Here is a 7882-nt window from a genome sequence, read left to right on the forward strand (position 1 = left end):
CTTCATAAACCTATTTTAGCACCTTCTCATTTGAGGAAATATTCCCCAAAGACCCCGAGAAATTAGATATTCCAAAGCATTGAGTAACTCTATTGATTTTTCCTTATGGAAAAGAATGCACCAAATAATTTCTTCAGGGTTTTAAAAATATCGTTTTAAATAACTGGGATTTTGTTGCAGGCATAATTTTCCAGGATAGGCCATGATCATTCAGGTTGCCCTGCTGCTCCACACCATCTCCTCTCCCCTCTTCCTTTCTGCTTTCTGGAAGTTCAGCTCTTGGCTGAGAAGCTGCATCTCCTGAGACCAAGATCTGGGACCTGTCATGGAAGGTCTTTGGTGCCAGATTTTGGGTTTGGGTGTGGCTGAGGTGCTTCTCACCCAGAAAGTGTCTCTGCCTGGAGCAAAGGAAGGGGCATAGCTGTGAGAGGACAGATGTAGCCTTTTAGGCTTGTCTGTTACACTCTGTCTCTCACACACAAGCCCTCCCATGCTACCCTCACCGTAATACTTTGAGGTAACAAATGGACTATTAAAGGAAATGGCTTTGCTTCAGTTCATTTTCATTTGTTTTGAATCAAATGCTTCCAGATGGTTTCATCTTCCTTTCCCCATTTGTATCTGGTTTTTGCACTTTCACAAATCCCTACAGGTGCAGCTTAAGGGCTTTCAGAAGCTACCTCCTGAGGTCTGTCATTTTATTTTCTGTTACAGTTTATTTTATTTATATTCTTCCAGGAAGAAAATACAAACATACCTATTGGATGACAGGTTTTTCCAACTGGAGTCTTTCCAAATGTTAGTTGGAAGCACTGGTTATCTCCAATAGTTGTGACTTAACTGAGGAAAGGTGGCAGTAGAAAAGTGTGTGCGCATGTGTGTATGTGCATGTTGAAAGTGATGTTGGATAGTGTGTCTCAATCTTAGCAACTTTAAGATGTGTGGACTTCAACTCCCAGAATTGGAGTGATGTTGGATAGGGATGAAAGTGATGTTGGATAGTGTGATAACCAGTGGATAGGAAGCACTGGTTATCTCCAACAGTTGTGACTTAACTGAGGAAAGGTGGCAGTAGAAAAGTGTGTGTGCATGTGTGTATGTGCATGTTGAAAGTGATGTTGGATAGTGTGTCTCAATCTCAGCAACTTTAAGATGTGTGGACTTCAACTCCCAGAATTCCCCCAGCCAGCATGCTGGCTGGGGCAATTCTGGGAGTTGAAGTCCACACATCTTAAAGTTGTTGAAATTGAGAAACACTGCTATAGGAAATTCCATTCTGTACAATCAAACGGCTCTTTTGTGGGCTTCAACCACATATGAGCCCTAAAGCTGAATGAAGACTGCCATGTGCCAAGAATCATGTAGCCCACCTAATTCTGCAAAGTTAGATGGTTGTGAAGTCTCTCCTAAACCCCTGTACCTGTGTAGATTTTTTTTGGGGGGAGGGGGGTTTGAAGAGGTCTGTTCATGCTAGTATGTCAAAAGTTGAGTTATGTCAGCATTAATGAATGAGATGCTTGATAAAACAAAAACAAAAAACAAACCCTTTTCCACCCCTTAACCAAGTTTTCTTTACCTCCTATAGCTGATTCTAGGGGAGCTGTGTGTCTTATTTTGCGCAAGGCAATTCTCTGTTTGATGCGGGGCTTTCCTGCCTGTGTTCAGGGTATATCACCATAAAAAAAAAAAAAGGAGAGCAAGGACCTTAGAGTTGTCCTTCTGCAGCTAACCCAGGGATAGGTGACCTGTGGCACTTAAGATACTGATGAACTACAATTCCCAGCATTCCTAGGAAGTGGGGCCAATGGAACCCAGGTTGTCTACCACTGAGTTATGCCCTAGACAGTAGACTGAGCAAGCACACAGGTCAACAGAGCTAAAGCTTCTCCACTAGGATAAAATAAATTGTAGTCCTTTCTAAATTATAGACATTGTTTCTAATTCTGTTCTTTGCAAATCATATTCAATCCATATATTCTATTTTTGGTAATATATCATTGCTTTTTTTTTTTCCCAACTGTGTAAGTAACCCTCCTAGTAAGCATCTCACTATAAAGGTGAGACGTAAACATGTTTACAGAACAAATTACTAAAAATGTGGCTTAATGTTTGTAAAATTACAGTCCTATATCTTCTGTAGCATCCTAACTATGCTGAATATACTAGTATCACAGGTAAAGTGGAGCAATATTGTTTGATGTCCTTGATGCTGTTTTGGAAAAAAAAAGATCTTGATGACAATCAGCTCAAAGGTGACAGAGCTTGCTATGACTGAAACATTTCTGTAAAGTTTGATATATGTTGTGCGTCAGAACTGAGATATGGAAAAAAAAAAATCTGAAACAGGCAATTAAAAGTTTGATAATCTTAACAAAAGGCTAGTTGGATCTTTGTTCTTTTACTCTTTGCCTGATCAGGAAACATGCATGCTTGATTGAGTTTGTTTGGCAATATTTGAGAGTTATTTCTGCCTTTTGAAGAAAGTCATGATCATGAATACCTGCAGAATAGGCAAAGCTGGACAAGAGAACTGACCTACTGTGTTCACACATCATTATCACTGCTTTCTCACCTCCTGTCCCCATGCACAGGACAAATCACACTTGCACAAATGCAACCATGGATCCAACAGAAGAGAATATATGTAGCTCAGGGTTGAATTGTGGAGTCCTTGATGCTCTCTGAACTTGGTTGTTTGCAGATGTTTCATTACCCAACTAGGTAACATCAGTGTGAGTAATGTGGGGTTTGCTCCCCACACTCACTTACACTGATGGTGTTACCTAGCTGGGTAATGAAACATCTGCAAACAAACAACCAAGCTCAGAGAGCACCAAGGTCCAGTTCTAGGAATCAAACAATAGAATCCTTTGTTCAGCTTCTCCTAATTCTGCCTGGAGTCAGAGTCTAGATTGGCTCTAGAACTCTTCTCTTTTAGTTTTGACTATGACCCAGGCAGAGCCATGATAAGGTGCTAACCTATCTGGTGGAAAAATATACACCAAAATGGGAATCTCCATTACATGGTGGATTCATTAATTTTAAGCAGGTATTTGATCATATTTCAACGGCAAAATTATGGGACAGAATGTTATGCTATGTTAACTGACTACTATTTTCCTTTGTATAAAACTAGTAATTTTAAAATAAAATGTATCAGATTTGGTCAATTTCCAGACTCTAGAAGAGGGGAAAAGCAAGGATATATCTCTCCCTCAACCATTCTTACATTTCTTTATGAATCTACTGTTTAAAAACTTGGGCCCAAACACAATTTCATCCCCCCACCCCATTGCAAATAAATACACTGCAGTACCATTCTGTGGAGATGACACAGTAACTCTATTGCAAGTACCAAAAGGGCTGAAAAGGCTATTTCTGCAAGGGACAATCTTTACAGCTGAATTATAGTAAGACTAATAGTATGAGTTTTTGATGAAGGCCCAGAATCTGCATTTTTAACGGGCAGAATATTGAACAGATGGTATGCTGCAATTATCAGGATATGGTTATTCACTTCTTTTGTTGTTGTTGTTCAGTCGTTAAGTTGTGTCCGACTCTTCGTGACCCCATGAACCATATTGTGCCAGGCCTTCCTGTCCTTCACTGCCTCCCTGAGTTTGCTCAGTCTCATGCTCATTGCTTCAGTGATGCTATCTAACCATCTCATCCTCTGCCGTCCTCCTTCCGACCTGAGGAGCTCATCTTCCGGCATCATATCTTTTAGCCTTTTAACATTGTCCATGGGGTTTTCTTGGCAAGGATACTGGAGTGGGTTGCCATTTCCTTCTCCAGTGGACCACATTTTGTCAGAACTCTCTGTCATGACCTGTCCGTCTTGGGTGGCCCTGCACGGTATAGCTCATGGCTTCACTGAGTTACGCAAGCCCCTTCGCCACAACAAGGCAGTGATCCATGAAGGGGTCTTCACTTCTTTGGGAACTGTAAAGTCCACTTCCTCCGTGCTGCCCAGAAAACACAAAAGAACATTGTGGCCATCTTATTCCTTCTATACCAGCTTCACTTAAATTGTTCACAGACAAGCTTTTGGCATAGATGTTGAATTAGATTTACAGAATAAAACAGTGGCAATAGAAATCATACAAGTTCTTAAGAAAACTTATGGGTGCAGGGTTTAGAGAAGAAAATGACTCATCCTGGGGTGACCCCCCAGATGCTTCTGTGGATGGAATATGATAGTTAAATCAGTGCTAAGATGAGGGAAATTGATACTGACATATAGTTAGGGCATAATACAGGGTTCTTCAAATGCTATAATTGGAAGTAGGATGTTCAAGCTCCAGGTGGCAAGATATTTGGAACCTGTTTTTATAGGAAAATATTGTACCATATGTAGATCTGTGTTCTTTAATTTCCTTCCCTCAGCAGTCATAGAAGGCAGATATATATATAAAAAAACTTTCTTAGAAAAGATTTTCCTTTGTGGAGGGGATGTAATTGAAACACTAGCTCATGTCCCCCTGGACTGTTCCTTTTAGAAGAATTTTCACACTACTTTGTTGTATCCAGAAACTTGCAAAATCCTTGGTTGCTCAGATACTTTTTATGTTAGTTATTTTTTGCCAAGTTCTGCCTGGCTGCTTGTTGGGTCTGCTAATGAAGCACTGTGAGCTAACTAACTTGCTAACTACCTAACGTGATTGTGAGATGGGCAGCTATAATGAATGAATGAATGAATGAATGAATGAATGAATGAATGAATGAATGAAAATACATACATACATACATACATACATACATACATACATACATACATACATACTGTTTAGGGAAGAATGAGTTGTAGTTAACTAGAACAGTAATCCAAATGCTTATTAAGGATTATGTTACTTAATTTTATTTCAATTCTGTATTGTTGTCCATGCTGCCTCTTGAGTGTATGAACTTGAGGACTAGTCAGGGATTGTAATAAAACTGAATCATTGCACTCACTTTTAGCCTGATTAAAGGCACACTGTCAGGTCAAAAACTTGTTTCTGTCGTTGCATTCTCTCTGCTCAGATGGAGCCACTTTTCTGATAGAGCTTAACACCTGCTGAAGCATCCATACCTATCCTCAGCCTGCATTATTTTGGCGATTCAGTCCATTTTCATCCTGTGGGATGTATTGTTCTATGCTGGATGAAGTAGGGAGTGTTAGCTCCTTGAGGAAAGCATGAGGCAACTGAAACAACTTAGCTAATGAAGAAGGGCAGATTTTCGCGATGGGGGAGAGCCCCATTCAAAGCTGTGTAGGTTTTGTGGTCTGGTTTGGCAGGATGGAAGCTTCCCATTCTTGATCTACAAGGTATCTCCTAAGATCTCTTTCTCTCTAATGACTGCTGATCATTACTGCAGAATGTTAACAAGTAATTTGGATAAAATATCTACTTTTAAGGCAACAACAAGCCAAAGGCTGATTTTGTAAGTAACAAAGCTCATTTCTTTGTCAGTCCACACAGCACTTTCCATGATCCATTGACGCAAATTGCTAGCCCATTTATATGTAATTATCAGAGGAGGGCAGCATTTGATATCAGTCCTCATTAAAAACTACTGCATAAGCCTGGCAATGTGAGGTCCTATTTGCATCTCTGATGAGATGACTAACAAGACTTTGGAACTGCTCTTTGTATGTAATAAGCACAAAACTCTAAAAGAAGCATTTTATTTTATGCTTTATCATGTTTGCATAATTTATACTTACTCTGCAAACTAGCCAACAGTTACATGCATTTTCTTGGAACAGAAAATCAATAGTTAATAGCAGTATGTTCCAAAGGCTGCTGAATTTCTATTTGGTATTGTTTGACTGAACTTCATTTACATGTCATTCCATCTTACATGAGCCAAATAAGGATTTCTTGAAAAGAGAAGAGCCATTTAGGGTTTTCTTCAGATAGTTAAATAGTTTGAGAGCACCAATTATCTTGCTTCTTTTTTGTCTCCAAAATGAGCTCTACTTCTGATGACTCTATTTTTGTTACTTGAGCTTTAACTGGTTAGGGAATCTTTCCAACTGAATCACAGTATTTCAGTCAATAAACAGATCAGAGTGAATAAACACTATGAGTTTTCAGATACACAGAATTAATTTACCAGGTCAACCAGCAAATTCAAGGGGTCCTTTTTAATTCAGCTTAAGTGATTCTGCTGTCCAATCAGTGATTAGGTCAAATTTCAAATTTAATTACAGTACATAATTATTTGGTCTCTGAAGAAGGAAAAAAAATCTGTCAATAAATTTATATAGTTTATCCTTTATTTAACCAGTCTAATGTTAATGACATGAAATGTATGCTCACTATGGAATAGATGTGGATTTAAGAATCTGTGACAATATGTACATTTTTATCATGGTGGATCACTGTTCTCTGAGAAGAAAGTGCAAAGATCCTCATGTCTTCTTTGACTTTCCCACTTCCATCTTTCCCCATGGTAGTCAAAATGGCCTTCAACCTTCAGTGTATGGCAGACAAGCATATCCTTGTTTGGCTGGTTTCCTTTGCCTTTCCTGTTTCAATTTGTAGGTGGGTTTGTTACAAGCTCTGCTGTCTGGAAAATATTCCTGTTTGAAAGGCTACCTGGTCTGTCCAAGTGAAAGATAAAGGACCATCAGAGGCAAGAGGAAACATCTTAAAATTGTTTATCAAAAGTTAGCACTTGGAAAATAGACTGAACAGGCATACACATCACTTACAGTCTTTCTCACTAGAGGGAGATGTATTTCTGTTTACTATCAACTACTCTATTTCCAAATATTTATATCCCATCAGAAGCAAAAATAGTTCTTGACAGTTTATACCACTGTTTCTCAACTCTGGCAGCTTTAAGATGTGTGGACCTCAACTCCCAGAATCATAAACATCATAAACATGCAGACACATATCAATACATTAATGGCAAGATCTAAGCTAGAGTGGTCCACAAAATAACTCACTTTTTAGCATTTTCTTGGATGCAATTGGGGGGGGGGCTTTAATTTCCATTGAGGACCAATGCTGCTGCTGAATAATGGTGCTATCTAACTTTGGCTCTCTTTATTTCAAATTTGTTAGAGTAGGCATCAGGGATGTCCATTGGAGGGAAGGGGGAGTCAAAAAAGTCAAGATGGTAGCCACAATCATACAACTGAAGTCCAACACTTTTTTACAAGCATTATGACTTTCTTGACCCCCCCCCCATGGACACCCCTCATAGACATTGTGAATGCCTTAGATTTATTTATTTACAGGACTTATATGGCTGCCCATCTCATACAATAATTCTAGGTGGCACACCACAAGCAATAAAAACAAAGATAAAAACAGAAGTACCGCTCCCCCCAGGTGCCAGACCAATAGTTTCCCAGCTCAACTCTCATCCTATCCCAAGGCTTGGAAGAAGAGCCAGGTTTTCACAACCTTTTGGATGGCTGAAAGGGTAGGGGCCCCTCGGATCTCATATGGGAGGCTGAGGTGGCCCCCGAGAAGACACTCCTCTGAGGTCCTATCAGGTGAACATTTAAAAGAGGGAACCTGGAGCATGTCCACCCTATCTAATCTAGTAGGATGGGCAGATACCACAATGAGAGGCAGTCCCTCAAATAACCTGGCCCCATGCCATATAAGGCTTTAAAGGTGATAACCAGCACCTTGAATAGCAGCCAGAAAACAAATGGGAGCCAGTGCAACTTACACAGCAATGATGTAACTTGGGTGAAATGTGGGGCACCCAAAACTGTGTATGCTGCTGCACTCTGGACCAGTTGCAGCTTCGAGATGGTCTTCAAGAGCAGCCCCATGTGAAGTGCATTGCAGTAATCCAAACAGGAGGTGACTAAGGCATGAGTGACTGTGAACAAGGCCAATGGTGAAGGAACCCAGCGAGTCAGAAGTGCTAG

Source organism: Python bivittatus, unplaced genomic scaffold (genome assembly GCF_059951505.1).
Source record: "Python bivittatus isolate LINGU-HERP-01145 unplaced genomic scaffold, Pbiv_v1 ctg000020_np1212, whole genome shotgun sequence".
In the NCBI taxonomy this organism is placed as follows: Eukaryota; Metazoa; Chordata; class Lepidosauria; order Squamata; family Pythonidae; genus Python; species Python bivittatus.